Below are 16,495 nucleotides of genomic sequence, written 5' to 3'. Positions count from 1 at the left end.
CCACACAGGCCTGACTTCCAACAGCGCCTGGTCAAATTTACAGAGTACATGAGTTCAGCATTTCACTTCTGATAAACAAAATGAATATTCGACGTGCACAGGACTGAACGAGACAATATCATGTCACTGAATTTGTAGGCAAGCATGTTTCCACATCAGCAAGGCAAGAGTTGAACATGGTACTAACAAGGTAAAATGCATCACTTCTCAGTGGATGGACATCTGGGTAATAATGATCCAAATATGATGAACCTTAAAATCGAGTCAAAAGTGGACAAATAAAATTCAAAGGGGAAGAGAGCCAGTTTTAATGCATTGAGAAGGAATCAGGTCCATACAGTGTAAGAAATAAAGAATGTTCAGAAAATTCTGAACACTGTTTATGAATTTTGGCTGCTGATCCATGAAAACTACCTGAACATTTTAGATATAACCTCTTTTTGTGATTTCCTGTCCTATTTTTAACATGCTTCAAGCATACAAAACCATGAAGTGTCATCATGTCATTGAAAGTTAATTGTCTGCATTCGCACCCAGACTTTTTCCCTGTTGATCCTGATGCAGTCAGTGTCGAACATGGTGAAAGGTTTAACCAGGACATCGTGACCATGGAAAAGCAGTGTCAGGGCAAAAGGAATTCATCAATGCTGGCCGACTATTGTTGGGCACAGACACGAGAGGCACCAGATACTCATTTTACAAACAAAAATCAGCAACAAAACATTTTTAGGTCAGTTGAACGAACACAACGTGTCAGCGTCGTTATGCGATTGAACCTGCTAAATTCAATCAAAGTTCATTTAATGTTTCTCCAACTTCCTACGTGAGACAGCAAATCTGAGAGTATCTTTGCGTCCATCTTGAAGTTGTCTATCTTAATCCCCAATTTTTTTTCAGGAAGCAAACCTTTTGAAAAAAGATTGTTGTCCAGTGTAATTTAAGTGCTCATCTATGTTCCCATGTGAAAAGATGGAACCTCCAACGTGAGGGGTTTGGAAATAGCACAGAAGAAAGAGATTAAATTGAATCTGGAGAAGATATTTTAAGGGAAATTTCAGTATGAGCATACACAGTGGTGTCACTAGGGTTGATGTCACCCAGTGCGGTAACTCATGGTGTCACCACACCCGCCCCCCCCCCTTTCATGGACCTCCTCCCAATCCAGATCATACAGAATCCTTAGTAATTTTTTTGTACTAAATCCTACTCGTAAATCGCAATTCCTGGATATCACCACAAGATGTAATTTCTCCCAGCAGGTATCCTCAGGCATAAAAGGTAAAGGTAAAGGTTTCATTATGGTCACGTAATACTACATTTAGAATGTAACATACATGAAATTCTTTAACTTTTGCTGACTGTAAGGCAGACAGAGAGTCACCAATTTGTCCAGCACCCCTCACAGGAACCTACAGCACCTGGTGTTCCTTGGTGGTTTCTCTTCCAAGTACTAACCAGTCCTGTGCCAGTTTAGCTTCTGATAGTAGTGAGATAAACAACTAGTAAAATTAAAATTACACTTTTAAATTACAATATCATACGCACAGCCTAAATGTATTTACATTTATATCGTTTCATGTGGTTAAAATTAAAATTTGGTAAGAAAACAACAGAATTCGTAATAAAAATGTTTAAGAACTGCTTCAAAATTATGTTGATTTTAATGTTAAAAATTATAGTTATGAGATACATGACTAATTACCACAATATTGTCGTTAAAACACGAGAAAATTTGACAAAAGCAGTGATTATAAAAACACCAGCAGCAATGAAAACAACAGCGCGTGCTTGTAGCGCGAGCAGACACAACCACATGATTAGAAGCGTCAGTGTAATTGGGTAATAATGACAGCTCTGACTGGAGTGCATTAGAAGGTTCAAAAAGTAAATTAGCATAGAGTTTTAGCCTTGTAGGTATATGAATACATGTAAGCTGGGCTTACGAAAAGTTTTTTTGTTTTATAACTAACTATAGGGATTTTTTAATCAAAAAATAATAAATTTCTGTTGAAACACTGCACAAGAATTTTATAGACAATCATTTTGGTGTCACCTGCTCTAATGGTGACACCTCGTGCGGTCTGCACCCCTGCATCCCCCCACCCCCACCCCCGCCACCCCCTAGTAATGCCAGAGAGCATACAGAGAACAGAAATAATCAGTGTACAATGAAGAGTGGAAAATTGACAAGCAAATTGAAAGTCAAAACAATAAATAAAATGAAAGGGATCCCAAGAAAGCTTTAAAAATAAAGATAGCAAAATTATTGCAAAAGGAATGATAGGATTAATTGGGGAAATAGAATTTGGTTGAGGAGATTAAAAGGTAAGGTAGTGAATTGGTTTAATAAAATATTTTTTAAAAATTATACAACTAGAGATTGCATATGTTGGAATCTAGGAGGAAAACAAAAAAGTTGGAAGAACTTGTTGGGACAAGCAGATTCTGAGGAGGCAGAAGGTGCCAGTCTATATATATGTAACAAGATCCTGCAGGGGCATGAAGAGGGAAGAAAGGATTGTTAGTGGGGTAGAGGCTGGTAAACTTTAGATGGAACCAAACAGGGAGAGACGATGGGTAGATGGAACCAGGTTGAGGTGGGGGGGGTGCGTTGGAGAGGTGACAAAGGGAGATGATAACTGAAGTGAATGTGCACTGGAGGAGAATGCAGGAGCACGGATTATCTGAATTTGGAAATTCAATGCTCATGCCATTTAGTTGTTAGGAAGGGGTGTATGGAGTCACAAGAGAGTGATTATTTGAGAAAATAAAAACAGAGAATCAGGGAGTTGGAGGGTGTGCCTGTTGGTGGGATCACATTGGAACTGGTGGAAATGGAGGACAACCTGTTGAATGTCGAATCTTTGAGGGCTAAAGGTGAGCACCAGAAGAACTCTATTGTTGTTCTGCCTGGGAATAAGGGGAAGCTATGTTGTTCTCAAGAATAGAAGGTCACCTTGAAAGCTGATGCAGCAAAGACAGAGGAACTGAGAAAGAGGAGGAGGACACCCTCACAGGAGGAAGAGTGAGGGGAGGTATAGATGGGGAAATCTGTGGGTTTATAGAAGATGAGAGTGCTAAGTCTGTCTCCTGAAATTAAAATCAAAAGGTCCTGGTAAAGGAAGAGAAGTGTCAGAGAGAGTCCACATGAATTTGATGGCAGGCTAACAGGTAAGAGGTAATAGGTACATGCAAGTTGAAGCATAAAAGACAAAGAAATAGATAGGGGAAGAGGCTGCGGAGGTGGAATATAAAGTGTTGTTCCTTCAATTTCAAGTTGGGAAAGGAGATTAAATTGTCAAATTCTGCTTGAGTGTAAGAGGCAGCACTGATTCAATAATCTATGAAGCAGAGAAAGAGTTGAAGGGGGGTTGGCTTGGAACAAGAATTGTTCCATATACCGAAAAAAGATAGGCCAAGCTCGCGACAACGCAAGGGCCCAGGGCTACAACTTCAGAAAGTGGGAGGACTCAAAAGAAGATGAAGTTATTTTTAGTGTAAAACAATAGTGGGATCTCATGATACCTTTGCAGCAAAATTAAAGTGAAGGAAGGTGCATAACAGGTTTTCATCTCAATAGGCAATGCTATTAAATGTATTGATTTGACTGGGAAGCCAATTACATTGCTAAGAAAAATAAAAATAGAATCTGGGGGAGCTGCCTACAATTTTCCAAGCTGCTGAGTTGTGGAAATAGTTGGTTTTGAGGTCTTTAAATGTTAGATCCACATTCAAAAGAGAAGGCCCAGTGCACAAACTGTCCTAATGGCTTAAAAACCCACACCAATTCCCACAGTTATATTGACTACACCTCTTCCCACCCTGTCTTTGGTAAAGTTTCTATTCCTTTCTCTCAATTCCTCCGTCTCCAGTACATCTGCTCCTAGCATGAGGCCTTCCATTCAAGGGTATCTGAGATGTCCTACTTCTTCAGATAACGCAACGCCTTTACAGTGCCAATCATCGGGGCCAGACTGCAATTCAAATCCTGTGCTGTCTGTAAGGAGTTTGTACGTTCTCACCATGTCTGTGTGGGTTATCTCTGGGGGGCTCTGGTTTCCTTCCACCCATCAAAACGTAATGGGGGTTTAGGTTAATGGGGTGTAAATTGGGTGGCATGGACTTGTAGGGCCAAATCGGCCTGTTCCAGTGCTACATGTAGGAAGGAAGGGAAACAAGCAGTCATGTGATGGAACTTATAGGGATTAAAGTGGAGGTGCGTGCTGCCTTACAGCGGATAAAGGTAGATAAATCCTCCGGGCCTGACAAGATATTCCCTCAGACCTTGACTAGTGTAGAAATTGCAGAGCCCCTGGCAGAAATAGTTAAAATGTCCTTAGCCATGGGTGAGGTGCCAGAGGATTAGAGGGTAGCTCATGTTGTTCCGTTGTTTAAAAAAGGCTCCAAAAGTAAACCAGGAAATTAAAGGCTAGAGAGCCTGATATCAGTCGTAGATAAATTATTGGAGGGTGTCTTATGAGAATGGATATACAAGTATTTGGACAGCCAAGGGCTGATTAAGGATAGTCAACATAGCTTTGTGTGTGGTAGGTTGTGTTTAACAAATCTTATCAGGCATGTGAGTGAGGTTAAAAAAAAAGAAAAGAGCTGAGCGATTGCATGAGCCATATGGCGGGGGTCAAGAAGTAGAAGAACCCCCATTTGGAAAATTTTTGAAAGTTTACACACAAAATTACCAGTTTCAAGCCTCTTTTATTGCATTTCAAAGTAAAAATGAACATTACAAAATAATGTGAAAATGCCACTCATGTAACATTTTTATTATTTTTACTGACTTTGAAAATGTTTATCCTTACAGTGATTTATCAATTTATTCTTTTCCTTTTCCATGCCTTTTTGTTACCTTTATGATGTGTTTGCTGCTTACTTCCACTTTGTCTTAACTTTCAGAAAAATGCTGGTCGCTGCCGATCACTGACACCTCCCCACTGATGCCCCATCCTACAGGGAGACTGAGGTTCTTGCTGCCGCCAAGAGCCCAAGGTCCCCGCTGCTGCCGCCGGGAGCCCAAGGTCCCCGCTGCTGCCGCCGGGAGCCCAAGGTCCCCGCTGCTGCCGCCGGGAGCCCAAGGTTCCCGCTGCTGCCGCTGGGAGCCCAAGGTGTGGTACTCAAGGTCCGTTACACTTATGCTCGAATGCAGCAGTAAGAAGATCAATGGGCCCTGATGCGAGCTCCTGAATCCAGAAATCATTCAAAAACATGGAATATGGATTTTAAAAATAGGAAGTCTGCAGAAATGTGGAAAACTCACATGACTGTGGTTATAGAGTTTATTGAGGAGGTTACCAGGAAAGTTGATGAAGGAAAGGCTGTGGGTGTTGTTTACATGGACTTTAATATGGCCTTTGACAAGGTCCCACATGGGAGGTTAATTCAGAAGGTTCAGACACTAGGTATCCATGGAAAAGTTGTAAACTGGATTCAAAATTGGCTGAATGAGAGAAGACAGAGAGAGGTGGTGGATGATTGCATCTTTGACTGGAGGCCTGTGACTAGTGGTGTGCCTCAGGGATCGGTGCTGGGACCATTGTTGTTTGTTGTCTATATCAATGATCTGGATGATAATGTGGTAAATTGGATCAGAAAGTTTGATTGGAGGTGTTGTGGATAGTGAGGAAGGTTTTCAAAGTTTGCAGAGGGATCTGGGCCAACTGGAAAAATGGGCCAGAAAATGGCAGATGGTATTTAAATCAGACAAGTGTGTGGTGTTGCATTTTGGAAGGACAGGCCAAGGAAGGACATACACAGTAAATGGTAGGGCACAGCAGATCAAAGGGATCTGTTAATACAGCTAAATAATTCCCTGAAAGTGGTGTCACAGTTGGATAGGGTTGTGAAGACTTGGACTTCATAAATCAAAGTATTGACTTCAGGAGTTAGAATGTTATGGTGAGGTTGTATAAGACATTCATGAGACCACATTTGGAGTATTATGAGTAGTTCTGATCGCCAAACCACAGGAAAGATATCAGTAAGATTGAAAGAGTTGCCGTGTAGAGTTAAAAGGAAAGATTAAACAGGTTAGGATTTTATTCCTTGGAGCGTAGAAGAATGAGGGGGGATTTGATAGAGGTTTACAAAATTATGAGAGGTATTGACAGAGTAAATGTGAGTAGGCTCTTTCCACTTAGATTAGGAGAGGTAAATAAAAGAGCTCTTGGCTTTAGGGTAAAAGGAGAGTCATGGGAGTGTGAAATGAGCTGCCATCTTACATGGTAATTTCGGCCTCTCAAGTTTTAAGAATAAATTGGATAGATACATGGATGGGAGGGGTCTGGAGGGTTAGAGAATGGGTGCAGGTCAGTGGGACTAGCGCAATAATGTTTTGGCACAGACTAGAAGGGCCATATGGCCTGTTTTCTGTGCTGTATTGTTCTATAGTTCTAAGTCTAAATTTTTTTTTTAATTAAATAAAAATATTGCCATTAACTCAAACCTCCTTCCCCATTCCTTTATCATCCCTGGCCTCTTTCCTTTTCTTCCCAAGACAACAAGGACATGGTTCCCTCATCTTTACCTATCAGACATCCAGCCTCCACATTCAACATTTAATATACTGTAATTTCTACCACCTATAATGGGATCCCACCACCAGATGCATCTTACTCTTCATTTTCCATAGGAATGGCTCCCTCTGCAACTCCCTCATCCAGTCATTCCTTCCCACCAATCGCCTGCTTACTACCTATGCATGTGTCTGCTCCTCCCTCACCACTACTTAGGGTCCCAAAGAGTCCTTCCAAGTGAAGCAACGGTTCACCTATGAATCTGTTGGGGTCTTTTAGTGCATCCAGTGCTCTAGAAGTTGTCTCCTCTACATCAGGGGAGACTGGGAAATTGCTTCATTAAGCAAGGCCCTTCCAGTGGCCAACTATTTTAATTCCATATACCATTTCCATACTGACATGTCTGTCCATGGCCCCAGGGCCTCAAGTACTGCCAAGGTATGGCCTCCTGAAAATTGAAGGAACAACACTTTATATTCCATCTCTGCAGCCTCTTCCCCTATCTATTTTTTTGTCTTTTATGCTTCAACTTGCATGCACTTATTATCTCTTACCTGTTAGCCTGTGTTACGTAGAACATAAAACTCTACAGTTGGTCTTTCAGCCGACAGCATTGTGCTGACCAAATTGCCTACTTTAACACCTGCCTGGAATTTCTCTACTGCATAACCCTCCATTTTTTTCAGCTCAATGCACCTATCCAATAGTCTCTTCAAAGGTCCCATTTTACTTATCTTATACACCTCTGCCAAATCACCCAAGGAGAAAAGACCAAGTTCACTCAACCTATCCTCATAAGGTAGGATTTCCAATCCAAGCAGCATCTCTTCTTCACTATCTCCATAGCATCCACATCTTTCCTGTAGTCAGGTGTCTCCTGAACTGAACATTATTTTCCAAGTGGTCTTATATAGCTGAAATTTTACCTCACAGCTCTTGAAATAAATCTCACAGTTAATGAAGGCCAGCACACCATATGCCTTCTTAACAAGACTCTCAACCTGTGCAGCAGGTTTGAGTGTTCTATGGATGTAGGTCCCAAGACCTCTCAGTTTGTTCACAAGCTCAGAGTCCTCCCATTAACATTGTAAACACTTCACATGTTTCTGAGTTAAACTCCATCTGCCACCTCTCAGCCCAGCTCTTCACCCTATCAGTGACCCTTTGTAACATCTGGAAAGTCTCCAGACTATTCACAGCCTCAAACACCCAAACCCACCCTTCCACTTCTCATCCAGATCATTTATAAAACCCACAAAGAGGAGGGATTGCAGAGCAGATCCCTGAGGAATTCCTCTGGTTACCAACCTCCATGCAGAATATGAACCATCTACAGCCACCCTCTGCCTTCTCCGGGCAAACCAATTCTGTATTCTATGTTCATCTGTTTCCCCTCCCCCCATCTTTATATTCAGACATCTGTCTGATTTTCGTCACTCCTGAAGAAGGGCTCAGGACAGATGCTGTGAGACCTGTTGAGTTTCTCCAGCATGAATACTGAACAGAATCGTCAGAATATGAAAATCAACTGCAATAATCTGGCACACTGGGAACTGCAGTAGTACCAGATTAGCAGAGTTTCTGGATGATTGGATATTATAGCCATTAATATCTCAATACAAATTTAATTCACTTTTTTAGATGTTACACGGGGTTAGAATTAATGTAGTGGTAAACCGGTTAAGTTTAAAGGGAGTGTTGGGAAAGGGGGGTGCTGGTGAGTGGAAAGGAAGTGCAGTAACTGGTGAGTTGAGGATAAGTATGGAATCTGATGAGTAGAAATGTGAGTATATACTGAAGCCTTCGTTAGAGCGGAAGCTGGGCAAAATCATTTAGCGACTTCGAGGGCAAATAATTGCTGAGCAAGTTATTGGAAATAAAATAAAGTTAATTAAATTGGACACTGTGTAATCTGCTGAGATTCTCCAGCACTTTAGTGTATTAAAATGTATCAACAGTTGACAACATTAAAGTGAAAAAATTCAAAATTTTTCCCATGCCCTAGAACTGCAATCAAAATGAAAGGAACTTGAAACCAACACCAGGGTCTGACCTGGCACAGGACCCAAGAGACAATTCTGAAAAAAAATGCAGAGCTCTTCTATGGCGAGAATACTCTGGGGAGCAGTGGAATGAAATGACATTCAGAACTCCAAATACAACAGCAAAGTCCAGGGCTTCCACATCTGACAGTACACGCAAGGAAGTTCTGGATACACAATGGTTTAAAGGCCAAAACTGCCAATGGCCCACAAGATCCAGCCCATTAAGTGTATTCAAGGAAATGACTGATTTTTGGACGACAGGGTGTGATCCATTCTGGGGATCAGGCAAGAAAGGAAGAGGAAGTTGATCACTTAATTAATCAATGTTACAAAAACTCAGCAGCTGCAGGAAGAGAAATAGAATTCATGTTTCATGTTGAAGTCCCTTCACCAAGACATCCATGACCTTTACTGAATGAGCAGATTTCAGGTTTATTGTCAGAGTACATAGATGATGTCACATACAACCCTGAGATTCTTTTTTTTTTGAGGGCACGGCAGAATTATCACTTATTGGTAAAGAAAAATCTGACTCACGTACACATGTAAACAAATAAAGAAATTTAAACACCCTGTGCAATATAGAGAGCAAAAAACTCAATAAAGTGTTCAAGTAAGAGTCCTTAAATAAGTCTCTGAGTTTATTGTTGAGGAGTCTGATGGTGGAGGGGTAGCACCTGTTCCTGGACCTGGTGGTATGAGTCATGTGGCACCTATACCTCTTTCCTGATGGCAGAAACAGAATGAAGGAACATTCTTAAGGGACTCAATGGCCTACTCCTACCATTTCCTTCGTGCACCCTATATAGTTCCTTTGCTTTGAATGGTGTTGGTCCAAAATAAGTTATGAAGAAATTAGTATGAAACAAAGGTCTGAAAGAATATGGCTTAATAAATGAACCAATGGTTTTCGGCTGTCTGAACAGCAGTGATAATTTGCAACATGCTACTAGAGGGAGAGGTTGGGGAATCTGAGCAAGCATGTGAGGGCATTGGGAGTAAAGATTTATATTGAGAAGTGGAAGCACCAATAAAACACAAATAAGGACAGCATGGTGAATGTAGTGGTTAGCACTTTGCTGTTGCAGTGTATGATGCATTGAAGTGCGAACAAACAAAGCTCAAACTACGAAGGCTGTACTACAGGCTTTAATTATCTTAAAATGACACAAAGTTCAGTATCCCTTCTGGCTCCATGCGCTACTGTCTACACAAGGATCAGCGCGAGCCTTTATATGCGGCTGGTGATTGGCAGGGAGTAGATGGAGCCAACCTCCCAGGCTCCCTCCCTGCAGGTACAGTGGATTGCCCCCTGCAGTAGGCAGGTAGGAATGCAGGCAGTCACAGACAGTCCGGTGTTTGTATCACTACACAGTGCCAGTGACCAGGGTTCAAATCCAGCACTGTATGTAAGGAGTTTGTACTTTCTCCCCATATCAGTATGGGTTTCCTCCACAGACTCCAATTCCTCCCACATTCTAAAGACGTTCAAGATTGGTAGTATAATTGGTCACATGGATGTATTTGAGTGGTGAGGACTCGTGGGTTGTAAGGATGTGTCTCTAAATTTAAAAAAAATTCTAGCATTGGCTGTTTGAATGAAATCCTGGTTTTGAACTGTGATATGTGCTAAAGGCAAATAATTTTTGACCAACATGATGATGGCTGAGGTAGAACCTAGAATAAATAGAACATCTCATAAAGGTACATAACATCCAAGACTTGGAATTATGCTTTCCACAGTTTATTTTAAACAGTATCATATAACCAACAAAAATGGCCCACGACATCTATGGCCTGGACAACATTTGAACATGAATCGAGAACTGAGAACTAACATACAGATGAAGCAATGATCAGCTCCAACAAGAGAGTTTTACTGTATATACTTGTGTAATAGTTGATCCTGTGTAAGAGTTGATCCCCTCATTTTTGGCCCAAAAATCGTGAGTTTTCCTATTTTTGCCTGCCCATCCAAGCTCACCTGACTGCAAACCCTCACCTCAGCCACACTCATCTGAGCTCCCGATGCCTCTAATGCGGACTTACCACCCAGTCCCACCCATTCAACTTCCCGACGTCCCGGCCACTGACTCTCTATTAGGCATCAGCCGCCAAACTATCCGAGCTCGATACCCCAAACACAGATTTACCACGCAGTCCAAACCATTCGAGCTCCCAATATCTTGAATGATGTAGGTACTTACTGCAGTCAAAGGTACGACCCATATAAAAGTTAACTACCCCCAAAGTTGACCAGAAAAATTGGTCCATAAAACTTGATTACACAAGTATATACAATAACACTTATCCCTGATATTCATGTAATCCTCGTAAGAACTGCAACATAATAGGGATGCCACCAAAACACCAAAATTCAGCCACACAGCACTGTATAAGTGATCAGAGCTGAATATTTTGTAGCAGCTGAACATGAATAGATTGGAATGAAGGATAAGATACTAAAGCCAAGTTGCAGCCTTTATTCTCAGGTGTTTCCCAAACTCCGGACCTTAATTAGCTTGCTCCAATATAAATGGATACCCCCAAAATTAACACAATTAATACTGATGTCCATGCATCATATGAATGCAATAAACAGATCACCTCACTTCTTTAAAACAAGAAAATAAACAAGGATACAAATGGCATACCAAGCCTTACAGCAGTCACAAGATTTAGGAGTATGGTTGCACACTCTTCTGTATTAATGTAGCCCAACACCATTCAAAGCAAAGGAACCTGCTTGACTTTAGCAAGGCTTTTGACATAGTCCTGTTTGGATCACTGGCCAAGAACGTGGGGTACATGGGACCCAAGGTGTTTTTCCAAACTGGATCCAAAATTGGCTTCATGACAAGAGGCAAAGGGCAGTGGGGAGAGTTATTTTTCTGATTGAAAGTGTGTAATCAGTGGTGTACTGCAGGAATTATGCTGGGACCTTCGATGTTTGTCACATTTATAAACGACTTAAATGAGAATCTCTCTGTGGTTTGATAAGCAAATTTGCTGATGCCACAAAGAGTGGTGAAACTGTAAGTTATCCGGCTGGGGGGTGGGGTAGAGAGAGAGAGAGAGAGAGAGAGAGAGAGAGAGAGAGAGAGAGAGAGAGAGAGAGAGAGAGAGAGTGCACATGCACGGATTCTTGAGGACAAATACAGATGGGCATTAAACATCAGCCTTGCCAGCAAATCCCTTATCCCATTAATGAAAATTGCCTTGTTAACTGCCCTCTCCAATTGAGACGATTGCCCACTCATGGGGCAGGCAGTTCTTTGTTGCATCTCTGCTGCTCTGAGGAGGTCCCGAGTTCAGAAAGAATTACTATCCTTCTTTTCTTTGAAAGGTGATGATTAATGCTGGAGGCCAGTATCACTGGTACCAGTAGCCCTTAGGGACATGTCCAAACTGTCATTAATTAGCTTAGTCTGTGGATGTTGTCAGGCTATTTATTCTCATGAGGGCATCACAACTCAGTGCTGGTTTTGCACTCAGTTAACATCCTCGAACATGTACGCACTATAGTAACTACTGTTTAGCAACCAGCAATTCCCTCCTTGCCCAGACTTGCCGAGGCCAATTACAGCACCAAATGATGTCTCAGCTAACCACAGAATGGATACAATTAATTTTGCTTCTAAGAAAAATGTGATCACAAGAGGTCAAAAGGCTTGTAAAATGAGTGGATTTTTGATGCAAATGACTGCCTCGTGGTAGCAGAGGTGATGAAAATGGTCCTTGTGATAATGAATGACTTAGCTTGTCAATCAGCAGTCTATGGGGTTAGGGGCTAGAGTTAAATAACTATTCCTTTTTAAAGTAATGATTTCCATTACTAGCCTTCAGCAGCAGGATTAAGATTCAGAGCAAAGTCATTTTCAATGGTTTAAAAGATGATTTAGTGCAATTAAAATATTGTGGTGGACTGTCCCTTCCTGGGTCATCCGTTGACAGCAATACATAAAGAACTAATGCTCCAGTAAAGGTGGAATTCTAAAAACATGGTTTTATGCATCACTCTAAAAGAGGGGAAGAGCAGTTGTAAAGGGTGATTCAAAGATTATCCTACTGTTCATTCAACAACCCAATAAGACTTTCCATTCCATGGTTAATATGACAATGGGAGACAATCCCATTCTTGGATATTAGTTATTGATTAGTTTTATTTATATGAGTTGCCTTCTAAGTATTGAAAATTATTAATTAGCTTACAAACAGTACACTCCATCACACACCATGGGTAAATAAATAAAATCGGATAAATTTGTGCTTTTCCAAAATACACACTAAGAACCTTTCCAGCATATCTTAGATTTGAAGGAAAATGCAATTTGGTATTTTACTGAATTTTAATTTCCGTCCATTAAAACGCAATGGATATGAAGGGATTTTGAGCTTCTATAGGGTTATCAAGGTTGTAAATGAAAGCAAAACTACAGGTTATTCAGTGATGTGCAGTTTAACACAGAAATTTGAAGTGGCTGACAAGGATGCCTCTCCACAGACAGGAGTGCTGTAGTCTTCATCGAACCCAGTCAGCATTTAATTAATGAGTGGACATTCACCTCATCTTTTCAAATGACCTATTCTTATTGTAAACCACAACAAACATTCAGCTTTCTTGAAAGCAATGTAACTAGATTTTCAATTGGTATACACTATCATAACCATCTCTTGTCCTGAAAGTACAATTTTTCAAATAATTATAATTCCCTCAGATTACATTTTAAACTAAAAATTTTCTTTTGACATTTTAGCTTCTATGTTAATCCATGCAAGCTCTCAAAATGTAACTTGCTTTCTGCGAAATGATTAAAAGATGCTTTTTTAGTTCCTGGTTTGTTGAATTGGGTGATCACTTGTTACACCATTTTTGTAGCCAGAGATCCTCTGTAGAGTGGACCAGAGAAAGTCATTTCAGGGTAGATGAAATCACTTGCATGGAGTCCACTAAGTCTTCCTGCATAAATTTTAGAAGTCAGTGGCAAGTGCCATGTATCTGCTCCTCCCCTTCCCCATCCTCATTCCGTTCCTCTCTTCCCTCCCCTTTCTCCCCACCTTTTTATTCCGGTAACTACCTGTTTTTCCTTATTCCTTTCAGTCCCAAAATGTTGGTTACCTTTTACTTCCTACGGATGCTGGGTGACCTGCTGAGTTTCTCCAGCACAGTTGTCTATTGCACTCAACCAGAACTGCAGCATAGTCTCTAGTTTAATGGCATGTATTTACCACTAGACTTAAAAAACAGGCTCATTGATAGTGAAAGGATCCACAATAAAGTGTTTTAAACTATGCAAATTAGATGAGGAGGTCATTGCCTTTTATCAAAGGCTACTGAGAATATTGTTTCAGCAGTACACTGGCCAAAACCAAGTTATTCTTGAAGTCTTCACTGCCTGTAGAACTGTGTCCTTTTCTGTTCTATTTGTGAATTACTTGGATTTCATGTCAGATATGGGAAGAGATTCAGTGATCAGGTTCACTTGGAGATTCACATCTAACTCTGTGGAACTCTCATTGTGTGCTTCACTCTGTGTCATTGTCCTGGATAACGCATCAGCTAACACAAAGTTTCCTTGGTAAGTATATCAATTCAAAGTCAGAACGTTGTAGCTTCATCGTCAGTCTTTGGATTGGCGGTGACATCTCACTGAGATTTTTCTTGATTATTAATGGCTTGTGGTCTGTCTCTGCCACAAATGTTGGTAGACCATACACATAACTGTGGAATTTCTCGAGTCCATAGACCAGAGCTAGACACTGTTTCTCGATCTGTGCATATCGACATTCAGATGTTGTCATCATCTTGATGTGTATACTACTGGCCTCCAATTTTCTCCCACAGCCTGAAGTAGTACAGCACCTATTCCATCTTTTGAAGCATCCATAGATATTTTTGTCCTTCTGGTTGTATCAAAGAATGTCAAAAACACTAGTTCTGTAGTTAGAATGGTCTTCAGTTGTCCCCATTCTTCCACGTGGTTGGATGATCACTTGAAATCACATTTGCCCTGTTACCACCTCCTTAGGTACGTTGTTTTGGAAGACACGTTTGATATGAATTTACGAATGAAATTGATCATTCCCAGCACTTTCAATACACTTTTTTGTCAGTGGGTCTGGGCATCTTTAAATTTGCTTTCACCTTGTTCCAACTCTGCCTCTGCCAGTTTGTAGCATCGCTATGGTGGCACTACAACTCCCAGAAGGCATCAAACTGGCCATATGATGTCAGTGCGTGATGTCAGCACGTGATGTCAGCGCGTGTCGAGCGTGAGATTCTGGCTTTTAAAAGGATGCGTGGGTGATGAAAAGTAAATATGTTCGATTCACTCTAGAAATGCCTTCTGTGGTTATTTCATCATGCCCATTGCAATTCCAGTGGCCACAAGTTAATCTCCAAAAAAGGTGATTTCCTTCACACCAAACTGACATTTTTCTCCTTTTAGCTTCAATCCATACAACTGAATATGTTGTAGAACTTTGATGAGCCTTTCATTGTGTTGTTTTTGTGTGGATCCCCATAGGATAATGTTATCTATCTACACACATCCCCATTTTATGCCTTCTATAATGTGATTCATGTCTTGTGGAACAATTCTGGAGCTGAGGAAATTCTAAAAGGCATCTTCAGACAGGAGTATTGGCCAAACTGTGTATTAAATGCACAGTATTTTGTGCAGTTTTATTTGACAGAAGCCCTGGGATGCATCCAATTTAGTGAAAAGCTTTCCACAAGCTGTCTGACTTGCAATTTCATTCCTAGTTGGAATTCAATGATATTCTCTCTTTCTATTGGTATTCATTAACACGTGTAGGTCACTGTTCTTCTTTTTGACACACACATTGAATTCTGTGAGTTCCTCCAATTTCTTTATGACCCCCTAGTGCCATCATTCAGTTGAGTTCCTGCTTGAGCTTTTCTTTTAGTGGTACTGAAACCTGTCTCGGGACATATATACTACTGGCTGTGCATCATACTTTAACTATATCTTATAGGTGAATGGTAGAACTTCAAAGTCCTTGAAGATGTCAGGGAATTCATCCAGTATTTCCTCTATGCTGTTCCATGAATTGGCTTTGTTAATGTGGTACACCCTCTTGATTAGGCTTTGTCACTCAGCAATGATTCATATCCATCTGGGACTACAGCAAACTTGAGGTGGAGCTCTTTATCTTTAACTTTCACCTTGAGTTTCCATCTACCTTTTATGTCGAAGCTCTGCCTATTGTAGGCTTTGAGCTGTACAGGATTTGGATGGCTTTATCTTCATTGCCCTGTTGTCGTGGACACAGATCATATTGACCCTTACCCATGTCCAGCTTGAAAGGAATATTTGTTCCATTTGTATGCAATGATACAGTCCATTTATCCTGCTTGACTCTGTTCATGCTTGGCTGTTCAGTGTTTGTTGGTTTATGATTTTCCTGTACCACCATGCCAATAAAAATTGTATCACTAAGTGCAGTTTTTTCTATAGTGTGTACAGTGTGCAAACTTTCACTTTTGTTTTGCTTCCCTTTGGAAAAACATTGCTTTGCATAGTGATTCTGCCCTTTTCCATAGGCTTGGCGTTGTTTTGGCACATGTTGAGTGCCACATCGTTTGCGCTTGAATGTCTCTCCATCTTTTTTTGTTTCTTATATCTTGTTTTTTGTTCATGTGTGTGGACACCACTGCGGCTATGGCTATGTCTTCATTTTCTCTGGCTTTTGCACTCTTACTGAATTTTCTCGCATGCTGCAGAGCTAATTCACAGGTATGGCATACATGACATATCTTCATAGTTCCAGCTAAGGTAAGCTCTGTCTCTCGCAACAACTTCTCTCTCACTTTCTTTTCAATAATCCTGAACATTTGATCACGGATCATTGAATCTTGCAGCGATCCAAATTGCATGTTCTTGTTTTTAATTTCAAGTC

At 40.8% G+C, this 16,495-nt stretch overlaps 1 protein-coding gene across 6 annotated transcripts in view; it reads right to left on the bottom strand.

Annotated features, from left to right (window-relative positions):
- The window catches only part of sorcs2 (sortilin-related VPS10 domain containing receptor 2), an 848,688-nt gene that overhangs the window by 322,936 nt on the left and 509,257 nt on the right, over nt 1–16,495 (bottom strand). The gene's annotated exons all lie outside the window — the stretch shown is intronic.

Source organism: Narcine bancroftii, chromosome 3 (genome assembly GCF_036971445.1).
Source record: "Narcine bancroftii isolate sNarBan1 chromosome 3, sNarBan1.hap1, whole genome shotgun sequence".
Lineage (NCBI taxonomy): Eukaryota > Metazoa > Chordata > Chondrichthyes > Torpediniformes > Narcinidae > Narcine > Narcine bancroftii.
This window is presented reverse-complemented; position numbering and strand designations above follow the sequence as displayed.